The following is a 20,232-nucleotide window of genomic DNA, read 5'->3' as shown; positions in this document are numbered from 1 at the left end:
TCATAAAAACAGACTTTAAAATAACAAAACACCTTTAAAAATATTTTTAAAAGCTGTGACTCCAAAATTTATTTATGTATTTTATTTACAACAGTTTTATATGCTGCTTTATTTTAAAAAATCTCAAAGCGGTTTACAGAAAGAATTAAAACAATATAATTATTGGCAAAAACAGTTAAAGACATGTATTGAAAAACATTCAAATTAATAAAACCAACAATGAGGTAAAAACAGATTTAAAAACACAATAGCTTCTACATGCTTGGATAGGTTTGCCTAAACAAAAATGATTTTAGCAGATGCTGAAAAGAGGTGTCTGCCTAATGTCAATAGGCAAGGAGTTCCAAAGCGTAGGTGCTGCCAGGGCTGTGGAGTCGGTACGCCAAACTTTCGACTCTGACTCCTCTATTTTTCTACTGTCCGACTCCACCCAAAATTGCTTCCAACTCCACAGCCCTGGAAAGGGCTGTAAATGTCTTTTTAAATTGGAAGCTCTCATAGGAGCATTTTTATCGCTGCCTGAATATGCACTGATGTTGGCATCACAGCATTTGTCTTCGTCTGGGTCCTGTGTCATACACTGACACACAAAATGTTTTCCATCTTGAGTTATGGTGAAATGCTCAACTACAGCTGACTTCATGGGAAGCTTCTTTGACATTTTGAATTTATACTTTAAAAAAATATGTCAATCAAAATTTATTTTGAAGCCGGAGGCGGTACATTTTTACCGACTCCGACTCCACCCAAAATTGCTTCTGACTCCAACTCCACGACTCTGACTCCACAGCCCTGGGTGCTGCCACTTCGTTGTTGTTATGTGCCTTAAAGTTAATTATGACTTATGGCGACCCTATGAATCAGTGACCTCCAATAGCATCTGTCATGAACCACCCTGCGCAGATCTTGTAAGTTCAGATCTGTGGCTTCCTTTATGGAATGAATCCATCTCTTGTTTGGCCTTCCTCTTTTTCTACTTCCTTCTGTTTTCTATATTGTCTTTTCTAGTGAATCATGTCTTCTCATGATGTGTCCAAAATATGGTATGTGTCCAAAGTCAGAGGAAGGCAATTCTAAACCACCTCTGAATACCTCTTACCACGAAAACCCTGTGAAGAGAGTATCCAAAATGCTGCCACTTTACAGGACAGATTTCTTACAGAGCAGAACAAGTACTATGTGGCACCCATAACATGGAAAGCACAGCTTGAACTTGGCCTGGTAGCAAATCAGCAACCAATGCAGATTTCAGAGCAGAGGTATTATGTGCTGATAGGATCTCACTCATGTCAACAATCATGCCGCAGCATTCTGCATTAACTGACTGGCTGCAAGGATTTTTTTAGTTTTGGCTTTCGGTTTTCGGTTATGAACCCTGATTGGTTGTGGGATGCTAAGTTGTCTGCCTTACTCATAGGAATCTTGTTGTGTTTGGTATGGTATTGCATTTAGGAAAGCATCACTGTATTTTGTTTTTCATTTTTTGTTTGCATTTCATTTACCTTTAACCTCACTCCCTTACATCCATAGAAGCAACAGCAGTGGTTGCATGTGTTCAGCTCAACCCCCTAAAACCCATTGATGATGCACCTTGTTGGTTTCATGGCAGTTTGTTTCTTGCCCAATAGTGGTAAAAGAGAATTCACATATTTGAAAGTGTGGCTGCAGTTGTTCCCAATCTGCTGCCTGTGAAGGTAGACCAAACCATATGTGTTTTCTCTCTGTCAATTAATACTCACTGGAATTGGGTTGGCTGTCATATAGCAGCCCTCAGGGTAGACAGAAAGGATAGACAGAAAGGGTAGAGAATCTTCTTACTCTTACTCATTTCTCAGACCTCTTTCTGAAGTGAATGGTCAAATCTGTAAAGAGGTTTAGAGCAGCCACGTTAAAAGATAAGAGCAGGGCATTCTAGGCAGGGGGTTACCAACCCTACTTGGATATGGATGTCTTTGCAGAGGATCCCTAGTCAAGGTTTATCAACAGCACAATCCAAACTATATCTACTCAGAAGTACGTCCTGTTTAGTTGTATGGGGCTTAGTCCCTTAGTAAGTGTGTTTAGAATTGCAGCCTTCAGGGGCATCCATCTTTACTCCCGAATGCTCTCCTCTAACATCTCCACAACACTAGGCTCCTTTCTTCCTGCAGTGGCCTTCTGGTGACTGGCCTGGCCTGGTGGCAATTAAACCCTTCTTGCTGAAAGCAAGTAGGGTAGATTAAATGTTCCCTACCCAGGCTCCATCTTTTAGCTAAGATGTCTAGCTTAATTTCCAATCAGATATTTTTTTAATTGTATGCTCCAAGCAACTGTGATTTATACTTAATGTATCATGCTTAATGACATCACTCAGGCCCGCCCTGTGACATCACTCTGGCCCGCCCCATGACATCACTCAGGCCCGCCCCTAAAATCTCAGGTTTTGTGATGCTTCTGACCTGGCAACCCTACTTGTGTCATGCTATTCATGAAGTGAACAATGATTTAGTAAGGTTTCTGCATTGTGCTCCCGCATCACATGGCTCTGGAAGTTACTTGGGGAAAGTGACCACACCATACTTGAATTGTTGATTTTAACAGAAGCAAAAGCTGAGAATGAGCTGAGGTTAGTGAGAGATGCTAATAGCAACAAAAAAGCTTTCTTCAGGTACGTCCATAGTAAAAGACAGAGAAAAGAAATGGTGGCACAGCTGCTCAATGAGGATGGCAGAATGATAACAAGGAAAGCCCTAGCATCTGTCTGGAAGAAAGTAATTGTCAGTCACATATTCAGTTATGCGTTACTGCAGTTGACTGCATTGTAATCCTTCGCAAGGATCCAGAGGCTTACTAAATAGTACAGAGCAGTTTGTTATTCTAACACTGATACAAGTGTGTGTGTGTGTGTACACACACATATATATGTGTATGTGTGCTACATTAATATTGTGTGTGTGTTTATAAATAGTCTAGTTCTCACAGACAACTGAGACATTACCATTGCTTAGTTAAAGGTATTGCATATGACCTATTTGTTCAGAGTCATTTTTGCCTTGGTTTAATTCTGGAGTCATTTTGAAAGAATTGCGATATTTAAGATCTCAGTTTGTTTCCTGCTGGCAACTTGATATTCATGGGCTATAATCCAGAGAACCACTCTAGTCATATTCAAACCCTTGTGCGTTTGTGAAGTAAGACTTTGCACAGACCCTAAACCAGTAACTCAACCTGCATTGGAAACCCACATTCGAAACTGCCAAGCAAAATGTCAGAGCAGGCTCATTTTTGAAAACTGTAAGAGATACATAATTAACAAAAAATCTGATATAAATATATAGTCAAGTATACACATTTAAAAGAGACATTTGGGGGGGATTCCCTATGCAGGGGAAATTACCTAAGTAGTATCTCGTAGGGCAGTATAATTGACCCTAAGTTTTCTTGCTGCTATTACAAAGAGAGCTACATTATGGGTTACTTCCAAATTGTAGTCAGACATTAAAAATATGATTTTGGCATCGAGTGAATAAAGCTGAGGGATTTCTAACCATTTCTTGAGAAATCTAATTCTAGGGTGGGTATAAATTGGGCAATAAAGCAAAACATGGAGAAGGTCTTCCGCCGAGGGAGAGCCGCAAGGGCAGTTCCTTTGATCTTTGGGGACGCCAGCTAATCGACCTTCCCTATCGGCGTTTGGAAGGGAGAAAAAGCGTAGGGCTGTAAAGGCCCATCTGAGTGCGAGGGGAATGGTTTGAATAAGATAGTTAGAACATTGGGGGGCGAGCTTAAATCGCCAAAACCAGGGAGATATCTTTGAGTTGATGATGGATAGCCTGTCTAGATCCTTAGAGTGAAGAAATATATGTTCGCGTAGAGATTTGTTATTTAACATTGAGTTAAAGTCCTGTACTGGAAGATGGTAGACTGATAACAATTTATTTAATTTAGAACGCCATAAAATGGTGGCGAAAGGATGGTCAAAACATAGTTATAATAATGTCCTGGGCTGGGACACATTGAAAGATCTCAGAAATTTCAAGAGGGTGAAGTGAATATAGGCCGAGAAAAAAAATTAATATGTAAAGTTGTTAAAAATCCTGAATTGCTGAGAACATGCACCACTGATGAAATAACACAAATGCTATGGTGATAGAGTTTGATTTCTGCCATCAGTCTCATGGCATAAACCTTCAAGTGGGCTCTCTATGCTCAGTGGATTTGGCACAGGTTTTTTTACACTAATTTGCAACACCTTAACTATTCACCCTCAAGGACTCCTTCCACATCAACTTGATCTGCTGTGGAAAACCTGTGCGTTGCAGAAGCTTCTGTTGAGGTATGGAGGGAGGGATCAGACTATTTTCTGTCTGTAACACTTTTGCATGTGTTCATAAATTGTTGTATATATACCACAAAGTTTTTTATGACTTGGTTTATACATCTTACTATATTATATTTTTGTAAGCATCACAATTCCTGTGAATGTTTCTGCGCAGGTGTGTGCCTGCACTGAAGCGTTCACTGGTAGCATGATGCTTACAAGTGAGGCAGGCAAGAGGAGGCAAGCCACAGCGGTGAGAGAGGGGGGAAGGTGTGTGAGCAGCAGCAGCAGCAACAAGGAGGCTATAAGGTAAGCGGTGGAGGTGGGGCTGTGGTGAGTCCTTGGGGCAGTTTAGGGAGCTTCCTGGGAGTGAGGGGAGGTTTGGCGACCCATGGGGGAAGGGGGGAGATGTTTGGCGACCTGTGGGGGAAGGGGGGAGATGTTTGGCAACTTGGGGGGGAAGGAGAAATATTTGATGACCCATGGGGGGAGGGGGAAGCTTTGGCAATGGTAAGTGGGGTTGGAGAGCAAAGTGGGCAGGGGAGGAGCCTCTAGTAAGTGCATATTATTGAATGCATTTTCTCAAAATGCACATTTCTAAAACTTATCTCGCCCAAAATAAGCATTTTAAACACATTTTGATATATATTAGCTAAGAATGCATCATAAAATTTAGAGAAGTATGAAATCCAACGGATAGGTGAATTCCAATCTGTGCATTAGCCTGGAAGGTGTAGATCTGGACAGTTTGATTTGGAATTCACAAAGATCACATTAATCTAGGATTCCCACTTTTGGGGCATCTTGTAGTGTGTACAGTCAGTTTGGGTGGAGCATAGGCCAAACCTGATGAGACTCATCATAGCCTTGTGTGAACTGCATGTGTACCCTAGAACATGTCTAATACCTTCTGTGACTGCATATTCCAGAGGGAGATTGGAAGAGGTAGGCAACTCTCTCTTAGAACAAGCTTTTTAGACATTGCTTGGTATTTTGTTGAGGAGCCCCTGATAAGCATGCAAGGAACCCCGGTATCCCACACTTTGAAAGCCAGTAATCTAAATCAGCCTTCCCCAACCTGGTGTCCGCCAGATGTTTGGACTACAACTCCCATCAGCCCAGCCAGCACTTTCCACTGGGATTGTGTGGCCTTCTAAATATTATTTTATTTAAAATGTTTATTACTCACTCTTCATGGCAAAAGCAATTCCAGAGTGGAATACATTAAAATTTGAACCCCAAAACATACAAAGCATATAATATTCAACCATCTTTCTTTAAAAAAGTTGTGAATGTTGTAGGAAACTGCAGTGAGAAATGCAGGAATAAATTTCGCATGTAAATTTCTGAATGTAAAACTAGAAAATTCATGATGAATTTTGAAACTTGAGATTAAATACAGTGATGCTGTATTTGCTGACATGATGTCAAAGGAATGCTCTTTCTATATTTATATTCCTATAGTTGATGTAGTGACTGATTTCTCTCAATGTCTACAGGAAAAATAGTTTTTACTATTGCAATCCTCCTTGTAATTTAACTGTCACTGCTTAGACAGTGCATATGATCTTGAAGAGAGAGAGAGTGCTAAAATCAGTTGTTTGGTAAGTTGAAAATGTAATAAAGATGAAAAACAACTTTCTTAACCTACTAGGGAGAAATATGAGAGTCAAGCAAAGAATGGTGTAGACTACAAAGGCCGGCTGGCTGGCTGGCTAGCTGTTTATGGACTTTTACACATGGACAGGGATTAAAGAGAGAAAGAAACTCCCATTTAGAAATTGCTGCTGACCACTCAAACGTGTACTCCAGGAAAGGCATGTTTGTGCACTACAAAGATACAAAAGAAGAGACTAGGGAGGAGGATCTGCCCTGTTTTCTGGATCTCTTCCATGTGAAAGGATTTGGAGAAGATTGGCTGGCAGCAGATCTAAAAAGAGAGCACCTCTCTGTTTGTCCCTTGTCTTTTCTAGAAGGTCCAAAGAAGTCTCACTGGAACAGATGGCAGGTTCCATTCTGGGATTCACCAATCTGCTCTGGAGTCTTGGTGGAGTGGAGTGGATTTCTTTCTTTTTTTCTTTTGGCATTGTCAATCTGTATAGCACTTTACCAGCTAACACAAGCATGCCACGGCTTAGTTTTCATCAGCAGAAAGATAATAGGGGGAGGGAAAGGGTTAGGGTAATGGAGTGAGGGTAAGAATGGAAGGGGCAACAGTAACATGAGGTGAATCATTCCCCTCTTCCTATTAAAAACAAAAGAGTTTTCTATAATCACTTGTGTATTGGTGAGCAGATTACGATGACAGGCCCAGACTAAAAGAGAAAGTGAGCAAGTGGAGGGAGCCGTATACAAACTTAAATAAAAATCACACAGCCTCCTTTTTCTGTTCATAAGCAAAGTACCAAATGTGAATATGCCCACACCATTGTACTGCAACCGCAAAGTTGATTAGCACAAAAATACTTGATCTGACACATTTTGCAATGTTTGTACATTTGGCTAACAGCTCTCCCACCTTCTTGCGTTTCTACTGCTTCTCCACTTTCAGAGTCTTCTGTGTCACATCAAATTCCACTATTTCTTTTAACACATCTCAAAAATTACTCCTGATTCGCTCCATAGGTTGCTCACCTGTGATACCGTTGGGGGCAGTTCAGATTAATGATGACTCATATCCAGAAGCATTGCAGTGCTTATATTTTGAAGCATGATGCTTGGTGGTTGAGCAGAACCCAGCTTTTTATATTTTTCCGGGGTGTGCATGTCAAAGTAAAATGTAAATAGAACCCCATGGAGAGAGATACAGTAACACTAGAAAACTGATGGTTTGGGTGAAGAGAAGAATTAATTTCCAAATGCCCCTGTGCCTCACCATTTTGGGTCCTTGTTTACACGGGGACACCCCTTACACAGCTCATTTGATATGTTAATTGAAACAAAATACGTTTTATATTAATTAAAAAAAAAACTGTAGAAACCACAGAACACAGATCCCCACATTTCCTATAAAGCCACATTCTTTTGAATTATGTGAAAATCTGAAATCCTGTGGGCAGGAAGCCCACATTCATGGGCCTTCTTCCAAGAAGCTCATGGCTGTATACAAAACAGCCAAATGAGATGGGTTAGACTGAGAGTGAGTGGCTTGCCCAAAGTCACCAACTGAGAGTAGAACAAGACATTGGCTTGTACCCAAAGTAGTACTGTCTCTTGTTCCATTAGCACAAGGATACACTCTTGTGCAATCGAACTTCATCCCTCCTCCCCCTGCCTGCCCCAGTTTTACTGGGGCTTGATTTAAAGCAAATTTGAGGATGGGGGAAAGTTCCATTAAGCATGGTTAAATCCTTGTGCTAACAGAATGAGGGCACTGGATGCTGCCCATTATGTTCAGTGTGGATCTACCTCCTGAAAAGGAGTGTGGTCCTGTGTCAAACTATCCCTGTCACCCTTAGGTGTGCTTTTTTATTTTATTTTATTTATTTATTTAATTTGTATCCCGCCCTTCCTCCCAGCAGGAGCCCAGGGTGGCAAACAAAGCACTAAACACTTTAAAACATCATAAAAACAGATCTTAAAATACATTAACAAAACAGCATTAAAAACATTTTAAAAAAAACTTTAAAAAAGGGTTAAAACATTATTAAAAAACATATTAAACAATTCCGACACAGATGCAGACTGGGATAGGTCTCAACTTAAAAGGCTTGTTGAAAGAGGAAAGTCTTCAAAAGGTGCCGAAAAGATAGCAGAGATGGTGCCTGCCTAATATTCAAAGGGAGGGAATTCCACAGGTATTTCCCTACTGGTGCCAGTTGGTGGTGTGGAGAGGGAACATGGAAATGGATGACATAGTGATGTCATGGCATAAGGAAATGTGTCTAAAATTTATAGTGGGAACTTATCATAGAATCATAGAATTGGAAGGGACCTTGTAGGCCATCGAGTCCAACCCCCTGCTCACAGCAGGAAATCCACAGCTAGAGCATCTCCCGCAGATAGCTGTCCAGCCTCTGCTTGAAGACATCCAGCGAAGGGGATCCCACCACCTCCCTAGGCAGTCGGTTCCATTGCCGAACTGCCCTTACTGTCAAGAAGTTCCTTCTAATGTCCAATCTGAATCTACGCTCCTGCAACTTAAAACCATTAGACCTAGTCCTACCCTCTGGGGCAGCAGTGAACAAATCTGTACCCTCCTCTATGTGACAGCCCTTCAGGTACTTAATAGAACTTGCTATGGGGCTGCCATTTTCAGTGTTGGGCCAGTGTTGAGTGCAATGCCTACTTGTGCCCTGATTTCCATGATTAGAGAGGGATTTGAATCCATGTCTTCCTGGTCTATGTCCATCACTCTATTCTTTACAACAATATACTGTCTATTGTTCACCTACATTTATAAACTTTAATCTGGCTGCCCAATATTAAGATGCTGTAGAAGAAGCCTCTGATAGAACTTGGATGCCAGGGTAGGACTTGATAAATACTTGGTAAAGGTCACATTGCAGGGCACAGGGACTGATGTGGTACCTAGTAAAGATTCCGTCTCCTGTCCCCTAGGAGCCTTCCCCTGAAGCATCTGTGAGCTGGTATGATGATATCTAACACATGGATACTTCTGGCTCCTTCCAGAATTCACTATTTAGATAATGCAAGGATTAATCCAGGATTGTTAAATTGTTTCCTGCTAATGGGGTGAAATGGTGGAACTTTCACTGAAATTGTGTGTGCAACTCTTTTCGGGAGAGGGAAATTCCAAAGAATTTGCTAGAATTAATCTCCTTTTCCCGAGTTCTCATATTGATCTAGTCTGTGGACAGCTGCAGGGATAAAAGCGATCCAGGCAACCAAGTTCATGAGTGAGCAAATAGCAGGAATGGGATCAGCGTGCTGCAAAGGGATCAGAGCAAGGCAGCAGGACTTTGGTGCTTAAAATCAGTCTATAACAGTGGTTCTCAAAATGTGGTGCAGTCACTGGTGTGTGTATCAGAGAGAGAGAGAGAGAGAACTGAAACAGGGCTGGGAAGTTCCAGGGAAGGATATGATCCAGAAGCAGATGAAGCCTCTTCCCCTCTAAGCCAAGATTGGGTTGGGTTGAATTTGCCCTGGCAGAGGTCACCTTTGTAGCCAGGCTTCCTTGTTAGAAGTGGTAGCCATATTTGTAGATGGGGCATTTGGGGGGGAAGGTGCATAGTGCCAGACAATCCACCCCCCTCACTGGTGGAGAGGATGTGAGAGTCAAGGCAGGGGAAGGGAAAAGCAGAGATCATCCCCATCAGTCTTTCTCCATGTACAGTGTGTTACCTTACATGAATGAAGTTTAATCTGTTGTATGTCTCAACCTTTTTTTTTGAGAACCCAGGTATACTAGACTCAAAAGCTTGACTTTGCTTGTAGCTGTAGTCCTCTTTTACTGATGGTCTGTCCCTGTGTTCTGATTGTTCATGACCTGAACTACTTTGATGACCGTAAGCTTCTGAGTGTGGCTTTGATGCTGCATTAGGCATTTCAGATTCAGATTCCACCCGGAAAAAAACCTTGTCCATACTACAAGTTTAGGGAAGGGCGAAAAGAAAATAAATACTTTAGGGTGTGTTCATTAACTCCTCCTTCAGGGTCCCTCCTTCTACTCTTGTTCCTGATCTTTAGATTTTCATTCCCGTTGAACAATCAAGGGAAACTTTTTAACTGGTTGCTATATAAAAAACTAAGAGACTGGAAACTAATTGTGGGAAGCAGTTGGATTTTTTGTGGTGTTGGGTTGATTTTTCTGTCCAGAAACCCTGAAAAGGCCACATGCAGAACTGCATATATTGGGAAAATCAGAAATTAGGCCTGAGTTACAGCCTAGGTGGCTGGCCTGTTGGCTAACTGCAGAGTCCACAGCAGTGTTTCTATTCTCCTTGTTGTTGTTATGTGCCTTCAAGTCAATTACAACTTATGGCGACCCTATCAATCATCAACCTCCAATAGCATCTGTCATGAACCACTCTGTTCACAACTTGTAAATTCAGGTCTGTGGCTTCTTTTATGGAATCAATCCATCCCTTGTTTGGTCTTCCCCTTTTTCTACTCCCTTCTGTTTTTCCCAGCATTATTGCCTTTTCTAGTGAATCATGTCTTCTCATTATGTGTCCAAAGTATGATTATGTGTCATTATGTGTCCAAAGTATTGCCTCACTGGGCTCCAGCTGGGAAGAAGGGTGGGATATAAATAAATAAATAAATGATAACCTCCGTTTCATCATTTCAGCTTCTAGAGTTAGTTCTGGTTTAATTTGTTCTAACACTCAATTATTTGACTTTTTCGCAGTCCATGGTATGCACAAAGCTCTCCTTGAACACTACATTTCAAATGAGTTGATTTTTCTCTTATCCACTTTTTCCCCTGTCTAATTTTCACATCCATACATAGAGATCAGGAATGATCCTGACTTTAGTGTTCAGTGATACATCTTTGCATTTGAGGATCTTTTCTAGTTCTCTCATAACTGCCCTCGTCAATCCTAGCCTTTTTCTGTTTTCTTGAATATTGTCTCCATTTTGGTTAATGACTGTGCCAAGGTATTGATAATAACTGACAAGTTCAATGTCCTCGTCGACTTTAAAGTTACATAAATCTTCTGTTCTCATTACTTTAATCTTCTTGATGTTCAGCTGTAGTCCTGCTTTTGTGGTTTCCTCTAACTTTCATCAGCATTCATTTCAAATCCTTAGTGGTTTCTGCTAATATTATGATATTGTCTGCATATCTTAAATTATTGATATTTCTCCAATTTTCACAGCTTCTTCATCTTGGTCCAATCCCACTTTCTGTATGATACGGCCTGCATATAGATAAAAGAAATAGGGTGATAAAATACACCCCTGTCTCACACCCTTTCTGATGGGGAACCAATCAATTTCTCCATATTCTGTCAGCCTCTTGTCCACAGTATAGGTTGCGCATCAGGACAATCAGATGCTGTGGCACCCCCATTTCTTTTAAACCATCCCATAGTTTTTCATGATCTACAGAATCAAAGGCTTTGATGTAATCTATAAAGCACAGGGTAATTTCCTTCTGAAATTCTTTGGTTCGTTGCATTATCCAACGTATGTTTACAATATGATCTCTGATTCCCTTTCTAAATCCAGCTTGGACGTCTGGCATTTCTCGCTCCATATGTGGTAAGAGCCTTTGTTGTAGAATCTTGAGCATTACTTTACTTTCATGGGATATTAAGGCAATACTTTGATAATTACTGTATTCACTGGGATCCCTTTTCTTTGGAATTGGCATGTATATTGAATCTTCCAGTCTGTGGGCCATTGTTTAGTTTTCCATATTTCTTGACAAATTTTTGTCAAAATTTGGACAGATTCAGTCTTAGTAGCTTGTAGTAATTCTGTTGGTATGCCATCTGTTGTTGGTGGTTTGTTCCAAGTATTTTAAGAGCAGCTTTTACCTCACATTTTAAAATTTCTGGTTCTTCATCATACGGCTCCTCCATGAATGAATCTGTCATCTTTGCATCTCTTTTATAGAGTTCTTCAGTGTATTGCTTCCATCTTCCTTTTATTTCATCTCGGTCAGTCAGTGTGTTCCGCTGTTGATTATTCAATATCCCTACTCTTGATTTAAATTTCCCTTTAATCTCTCTAATCTTATGGAATAGGGTTCTTGTTCTACCCTTTTGGTTGTCCTCTTCTATTTCTATACAATAATGATTGTAATAGTTCTCTTTGTCCCTATGTACTAGTTGCAGTATTATTGCATTTAGGGTTCTAACCATGTTTCTATCTCCTTTTCCTTTTGCTTTTATTCTCTCTTTAACCATTTTAAGAGTTTCATCAGTCGTCCTTTGAGGTCTTTGTCTCTTTTTGACTAGAGGTATTGTCTTTTTGCATTCTTAGGATCATAGAATAGTAGAGTTGGAAGGGGCCTACAAGGTCATCAAGTCCAACCCCCTGCTCAATGCAGGAATCCAAATCAAAGCATTCCCGATAGATGGCTGTCCAGCTGCCTCTTGAATGCCTCCAGTGTCGGAGAGCCCACTACCTCTCTAGGTAATTGGTTCCATTGTTGTATGGCTCTAACAGTTAGGAAGTTTTTCCTGATGTCCAGTCGAAATCTGGCTTCCTGCAACTTGAGCCCATTATTCCGTGTCCTGCACTCTGGGACGATCGAGCAGAGATCCCGGCCCTCCTCTATGTGACAACTTTTCATGTACTTGAAGAGTACTATCATATCTCCCCTCAGTCTTCTCTTCTCCAGGCTAAACATGCCCAGTTCTTTCAGTCTCTCCTCATAGGGCTTTGTTTCCAGTCCCCTGATCATCTTTGTTGCCCTCCTCTGAACCCGTTCCAGTTCGTCTGCATCCTTCTTAAAGTGCGGAGACCAGAACTGGATGCAGTATTCAAGATGAGGCCTAACCAGTGCTGAACTAGGGGAACTTCCCTGATAATGTCTCTGACTTCACTCCATAGTTCTTTTGGTTCTGTCAGCTAGGTTTAAAGCCTCAAATCTGTTCCTTATTTGATTTTTATGTTTTTCTGGGATGTTGTTTAAATTGTATTTTGGCATTATGATTGCTTTGTTCTTCTTCTTTAGCTTTACTCTGATTTTCGATATTGCCAGTTCATGATCTGTACCGCAGTCTGCTCCTGGTCTTGTTTTAGCAGAAATTATGGAACTTCTCCATCTTCTGCTACCAATTATATAATCAATTTGATTCCTATGTTAACCATTTGGTGATGTCCACGTGTACCGTCATCTTTTCGGTTGCTCAAAAAATGAGTTTGCAGGAAACAAATTATTGGCTTCACAGAATTCAAGACGTCTTTCTCCAGCTTCATTTCTATCTCCTAAGCCCCATTTCCCCACAATTCCTAGTTCTTCTTTGTTCCCTACTTTTGCATTGCAGTCCCCCATGATTATCAGCACATCTTGTTTTGGTGTGTGATCAATTTCTTCCTGTACTTCTTCTGCGTTTGCCGTTGGAGCATAGACTTGGATTATAGTTATGTTAATAGGTTTCCCGTTTAATGTCATTGATTTAACTTCCTCAGACCTTACGTTACAGCTCCTAATTGCTTTTGCTACATCACTTCTCACTATTAGAGCAACCCCATTTCTTCTTAATTTCTCATTTCTTGCGTAAAATATTTTGTAGTTGCCTGATTGAAAATGTCCCATTCCTGTCCATTTTAATTCACTCACGCCAAGTATTGTAATGTTGATATGTTGCATTTTTTGCTTGACAGTTTCTAAGTTTCCCTGGTTCATGTTTCTCACATTCATGTTCCTATTGCGTTGTACAACTCCGGACTCTCCTTTCGCATCTGTGCACATCAGCCTCTGGGCTTCCTTCTGGCTTTGACCCAGCTGCATCATTAGTCACAGCGCTACTCCTACTTGTTCTTTGTTCTTCCCCAGTAGCTCGGTGAGTGCCTTCTGACCTGGGGGGTCTCATCTTCCAGCACAATCTTGTGTTGCATTTTGCATACTCTGTTCATAGGGTTTTCATGGTAAGAGTATTCAGAGTTGGTTTACATTGCCTTCCTCTGAGTTTGGACGCATCTTAGTTTGGTGTCCCAGCTTTGACCATTTTGCCTTAGGTGCCCCTGCTAGGAGTCTAGCCTCTTGGTCTAGACTTCTGATGGGATTGCTCTCAGCTTCTTTGACACTCTCAAACCTGCTCACCATGTTAAGGTGTGCATCCTAGAAGGGGGTCTATTCTCCTAGGGCTGTTTTAATCCTTTGGCATTAGGTACTCAAGAAAAAGAAGGAAAAATAGCCACTATAATTGTGAGTATTGCTTGCTTGGACTGCCTTCAAGTCGATCCCGACTTATGGCTACCCTATGAATAGGGTTTTCATGGTAAGCGGTATTCAGAGGGGGTTTACCATTGCCTTCCTCTGAGGCTAGTCCTCCCCAGCTGGCTAGGGCCTGCTCAGCTTGCCACAGCTGCACAAGCCAGCCCCTTCCTTGTCTGCAACTGCCAGCTGGGGGGCAACTGGGCTCCTTGGGACTATGCAGTTTGCCCACTACTGCACAGGTGGCAGGGTACATAATCTCTGAGCCATTCACTGTTGGGTGATCTTTAGCTGGCCCTTTACACCTAGGAGACACGAGTGGGGATTTGAACTCACAGACTCTTGACTCCCAGCCAGGCTCTCTTCCCCACTGTGCTATACCAGTATAGTGAGTGCTTTAAAAGATTAAAGTGTACCTTAGGGTAGATATTATTTCAGAGCACTTAAGCAGTTTCATCCCATACCAATAAGCACCCAATCCTGCTCTACTCAATAATAATTGCAGAATAAACCATCTCATACTTGTTACTGCAGGCACACAAACATGCTTTTTATTGCTAGCTGGATAGAAAACACATCTGAAACTGAAACAAGAACACAGCAAAAGAAAGTCCAAGGGGTGGAGCCTTAGTTTTAGCCCATAATATTTAACTCTCCTAGGGTCGTACTATACACACTGTTTACCCCCCAAGATCACTTAAGTAATATACCATGATTCTGATAATGAAAAACCCACCCTCAATCAGGGAAAGTCTTGAGGTTTGGGGGCTCTTCCAGATGAAGTTTTTGTTACGCACTTGCCCTGCCTTATTCACTGAATTTTCCAGAGGGTCCTATTCTTACATTGTTCCTGTTCTTAAAACAGGCTGTCATTCTTTAAATGGAGTTTGTCATTGTCTGTCGTGTCACAAATTAAAAAGAAGGCAGATTTAAAAAAAAAATCTTCTGGGGGAGGAAGCACAGCTTTGGAAAGGGGGCACAGTGTACCCGTTTTGCCCACCCTGGCTATAGGGCTGGCAGAGATCCATTTTAGGTCACATATGTCCTGTTCTATTCCTCCTGTAATGCCAGTATCCCATTTAACAGACATCTTCACATTTGCATGCAGAACAGTTGGTTTAGGGATGATGATCACAGGGTATGATTACTGAAACTTCCTATAGTAAGTTCAAATGAAGGGAAACAAACTCAAAAGGTTTATGAAACATTTATTTAAAATGGGTGGGGAACCTGTAGCCGTCCAGATGTTGCTGGACTACATCATCCTTAACTATTGGCCATGCCAGCTAGGGCTGATGAGAGCTGGAACTCTGCAACATCTGAAGGACCTAGAATTAGGAGTGAGCAGTGAAGTGGCCAAGTTTGCTGATGACACTAAATTGTTCAGGGTTGTTAAAACAAAAAGGGATTGCGAAGAGCTCCAAAAAGACCTCTCCAAACTGAGTGAATGGGCGGAAAAATGGCAAATGCAATTCAATATAAACAAGTGTAAAATTATGCATATTGGAGCAAAAAATCTTCATTTCACATATACGCTCATGGGGTCTGAACTGGCAGTGACCGACCAGGAGAGAGACCTCGGGGTTGTAGTGGACAGCACGATGAAAATGTCGACCCAGTGTGCGGCAGCTGTGAAAAAGGCAAATTCCATGCTAGCAATAATTAGGAAAGGTATTGAAAATAAAACAGCCGATATCATAATGCCGTTGTATAAATCTATGGTGCGGCCGCATTTGGAATACTGTGTACAGTTCTGGTCGCCTCATCTCAAAAAGGATATTATAGAGTTGGAAAAGGTTCAGAAGAGGGCAACCGGAATGATCAAGGGGATGGAGCGACTCCCTTACGAGGAAAGGTTGCAGCATTTGGGGCTTTTTAGTTTAGAGAAAAGGCGGGTCAGAGGAGACATGATAGAAGTGTATAAAATTATGCATGGCATTGAGAAAGTGGATAGAGAAAAGTTCTTCTCCCTCTCTCATAATACTAGAACTCGTGGACATTCAAAGAAGCTGAATGTTGGAAGATTCAGGACAGACAAAAGGAAGTACTTCTTTACTCAGCGCATAGTTAAACTATGGAATTTGCTCCCACAAGATGCAGTAATGGCCACCAGCTTGGATGGCTTTAAAAGAAGATTAGACAAATTCATGGAGGACAGGGCTATCAATGGCTACTAGCCATGATGGCTGTGCTCTGCCACCCTAGTCAGAGGCAGCATGCTTCTGAAAACCAGTTGCCGGAAGCCTCAGGAGGGGAGAGTGTTCTTGCACTCGGGTCCTGCTTGCGGGCTTCCCCCAGGCACCTGGTTGGCCACTGTGAGAACAGGATGCTGGACTAGATGGGCCACTGGCCTGATCCAGCAGGCTCTTCTTATGTTCTTATGTTCTTATGACCACTGTTTTCCCACTCCTGTTTTAAAACTACCCTTGGGGGATCCATACATTATTTCCTTTAAGGTTCAGTTTCTTGCAGTTTAAGAGATTGTGATGCTTTTCCCTCTTATGTATCCATTGAGTCCAGATAAGGGATGTGGAATAGCCTAATAGGAAGGATTAAAAAAATCAATTCAATTTCACTTTCTGTTTCTAGACAAAGCTGGAACAGTTTTAATTTGGAAGACAAAGTTCTGGCTTTATCTCCCTAATTGCTTTTGCATTACTTCAGCTGCTTTTAACCCAATTAAAGTGGAGATTGCATCTATCCACTGTGCACAAGCCTTCAGTCCTTTTTTGAATAAGCAATTAAACTGGAAGGAATAATGGATTAAACAGTAAAATGTCTTGGGTGGGCTTCTTTTGGTATCTTGGTCATGGGTTTGCTGGTGTACTTTGGGTTCGTAGGCTTGGAGAACTGCCTCAGATTTCTCAGGGCAAGATAAATGCTTGCTCTGCCCTACATAATGGATTTCTTTTGTTCATCACTCAAATTCTCCACATCATGGTGGCTCATCCATGTACAACTTGTGGCCTAAGAAACCGAATGCAGCCCATCAGCCGTGTCTAATGACCCACAAGTGGGCTCAGTAAATCTCTCATTTCTGTTGTCTGCCTGGGGCTCCAAAAATGGGGATTTCTCTTCCAACGGGCAGCTGTTTTTCAAGGTTTCAGGCGATGGTCTTTCCTGAAATCATTTTTAATTGGAAATACTGGTATCTCACACATGCAACCATGTGCTCCACCCCTGAGCTATGTCCTCATGTGCCCCTCCATCCTGTTCTTTGGAGAAACTACCAATTTCTTAGGTTGTTTTGGATTGCCCAGGTAACCACCCATACCAGATCCTTAGAGAGGGCCTATTTAACTAGTGGTCCAACAAGCCAAAGGTAGCTACTAGTTGGGTGAATCAATAATCTTCCTGTTTGCACGTGACTACAAAAACAGGTGGGTTGTCAAGCAACTGGCAATACTGTTGGGCTGCATTCACCTTGGAAGGTCACATATTGTGTGGGGCTGCCATAGAGCATGCTGCTATTGTCCTCTTCTGATTTCATTGTTCTCTGGAGCAATATTCTCCCATCTTTCAGCTCTAGGCTCATGAATTCAGACAAATAGTTGTCTCTGGTGTGGAGTTGTCACCTGATACCACATCTGAGACTCTAGCATTTGTAGCTGGAAATGGCTGTGCCTCCAGTCCTCATTTAGGCCCTCCTCCCAAAGATTCCCAGTACCGCTCCCCATCTGATTGCCTGCAGTCTCAGGTGAGAAGTCTCACTGTGCTCTCAGCTTCTTTTGCTATCTGCTAGTAGGGGGGGAATGGTGACATTTGGAAAGGTAAAAGTTATTTTATTGTTGTTATCCCACACTATAAATGTTATCCCACTCTTCTTGTAAAACCACAATTGAAATACTTATACAGCATTGGTGGCAATAGGGTGTACTCCGTCAACCAATTTTAAGGCTGAGAGGCAAATGAGAAGCATCACTAAGGAGTGAGAATGTTCTCAGTTTCATATGGGAAAATTGATTAAGCCTTTCAGTTGTGATGTTTTGAAAGGTGCTTTTATTCAGAAAAAATGTTGCAAGCGCATGCTCATTGGACTGGTTTCCATTTTGGCTGCAGTTGATTAGTGGCCTTTGGCTAGTTTCTACCCCGTGTTCTTGAGTGGGGACTGAAGGAAACAGTTTGGCATTTAAAATGTAATCACCAAAAGATGAAGTCTGAATCTTGCAGCTGGTTGGCAAGAACCAGCCCTGGGGACTGTAGATGCATGCTGTTGTTTTTAAGAACCAATTCTGTTTTACAGACTAGCAGTGCCTGTGTAGATGACTGGTTGCTTCCCTCTGCTAAAGTTGCATATTTGTAAATAGATACTACAAAAACATCACTTCTCGCCAATGTTCTCTTCTTAAGAAGAAGCTGACTCTGTTAAAAGGCTGTCTCCACCCCTTGAAGTTTGTGCTACTTGGAAAAATGGGAAATGTGTGGGAGTGGGGGAAGCTTCTGTTAGTCTTAGATGAAAGGAGGCATTCCTAGTGGTTACTGCACCCTCTCAAAGATCCATGCTAAGCCCAGGGTTATTCTTAGGTGCTTTACCTGATGATCAGATAGGGTCACAGAAACACCATCAGTCGGAGGCAGGTCCATCCCCTTCCACTCCAGTCCATGGCCATTCTTACCAGCAATACCTCCATCGTGTTTGGATTCTGTTTCAGTCTGTTCTCCCTCAGCTATTTGACCATGAACACAGTTGCATAAACAAGACAGCTGCTCCTGGATACTTAGTTTTATATATGAAGTTCTTGCACTGGGTCCTGCTTGCAGGCTTCCCTTGGGTATCTGGTTGACCGCTGTGTGAACAGAATTAGATGCAGTAGATGGCTTACTGGCATGATGCATCAGGCTCTTCTTATGTTCTTGTATGTTCTTATATGTATTTATAGGGTTGCAACTCTTCCACATATTAATGGCAGCCAGAACCAAAGATATGGATGATCCATCTCAGTGGCTTCATATAGATCAGGGATGGGGAACCTGTGGCCCTCCAGATGTTGCTGGACCCGAATTCCCATCGTCCCTGACCTGGTTGCAACTTTGAAGTTTTACCTATATGAAATCTAGATGTGATTTAAAAAATTGCGAGAGTGCTACTTATAACCTCATTGGTCCTTTGCCTTATTTTCAAATCTAAAATGTAACTGACCAGACAAACTCTGTTTTTTTCTGAGAGACAAAGAAATGTATTTGAAAGAAGAGCCTGGGTCATTCCTACCTTTTACATGTATTGGCAGCTCATTAGTACATTACAGTTCTCTCCATTGCTTTCCAAATGCTCATACATTGTGTTATCCTCTTCCTATATCCGTTTGAAAGATGCAATTCTTATAGTTGCACTGTGTGTAGTGGCAGAATTTGTAAGCAATACTGGTTAGTATGCCAAACTATAGCAATTTGGCTTTCCTCCCTTACATTTTGTGTATGTATATTGGTGATATGAAGTTCACCAACTGCTTGAGTGTGGGGATGGAAGAAGCTAAGATTGCTAGGTGGGTATGAGGGCAGCTAGTTACCTAGGTAGAATGGACTTAAATAGCAAACTCAGCCACATCATGGTGAGGACATATACTGCAGAGTTATAATTCTGGAGATAAATTTGCTGCTAGACTCTACTGGATGTGTCTTGCCACTTGGCTAGGTTTTCGTTCTTGTTTTCATTTCAGATCTACTTCTAATGGCTTGCTTGTGTTGCTGTTGTTGAACAAAGCACACTAACACTATGTGTATGTTCGATCATTGTCTCTAGCCTCCCTATTTTCATGGAGGGATAAACAGTACACACTCAATAAACATATGAAACAATAAAATCTAGTTAGGCATCATCTTCCAAATAGTCCTTCCTCTGCCTCCCACTTACTCTTTGGGATAGGCCTAAATTAGGAGGATTTTTTTCATTTTTTGAGGAAGGAGTGCAATTGGTTTCTGTTCAGAGAAGTCTTGAGAGTTGGCTGGATGGTGGGCAATGTTGCTTGCAGTTTAGAATGTCACAGTTTCTCAGTCTTTTGTGGGAAGAAGGCAGAGATCACTTATTTATTTTCAATATTTATATACCACTATGCCACAAAATGGCCAGAAAGTGGTTTCCAATACAGCCAGTTAAACCAGTCAGTTAAAATAACAAAACATTTACACAGCAAAG

At 41.6% G+C, this 20,232-nt stretch overlaps 1 protein-coding gene across 13 annotated transcripts in view; it reads left to right on the top strand.

Annotated features, from left to right (window-relative positions):
* ANK3 (ankyrin 3) overlaps positions 1-20,232 on the top strand; it is a 591,855-nt gene that overhangs the window by 99,845 nt on the left and 471,778 nt on the right. The gene's annotated exons all lie outside the window — the stretch shown is intronic.

Source organism: Rhineura floridana, chromosome 7 (genome assembly GCF_030035675.1).
Source record: "Rhineura floridana isolate rRhiFlo1 chromosome 7, rRhiFlo1.hap2, whole genome shotgun sequence".
Taxonomy (NCBI): Eukaryota; Metazoa; Chordata; class Lepidosauria; order Squamata; family Rhineuridae; genus Rhineura; species Rhineura floridana.
Note: the sequence above shows the minus strand (reverse complement) of the source record. Positions and strands in the feature narration are given on the sequence as shown.